The following is a 207-nucleotide window of genomic DNA, read 5'->3' as shown; positions in this document are numbered from 1 at the left end:
ACAGGTTTGAGTCTGGCTCTGTGCAGAAGCACACTGAGAGCAGAGCCTGCGCACAGGAATAATGACTGGCTTATGTTCTTCCCAGGCAATGGAGGAAGAGTGCAGGAGGATGCATCTGATGACTTCTCTAACCCAAATCCAGAGGTGAGCCCTAAAATGAAAGACTTTCTTCATGAACTATTTAGTTAAAAAAAAAAAATAATAAAA

This window comes from Cyanistes caeruleus, chromosome 9 (genome assembly GCF_971803275.1).
Source record: "Cyanistes caeruleus chromosome 9, bCyaCae1.hap1.1, whole genome shotgun sequence".
NCBI lineage: Eukaryota > Metazoa > Chordata > Aves > Passeriformes > Paridae > Cyanistes > Cyanistes caeruleus.
This window is presented reverse-complemented; position numbering follows the sequence as displayed.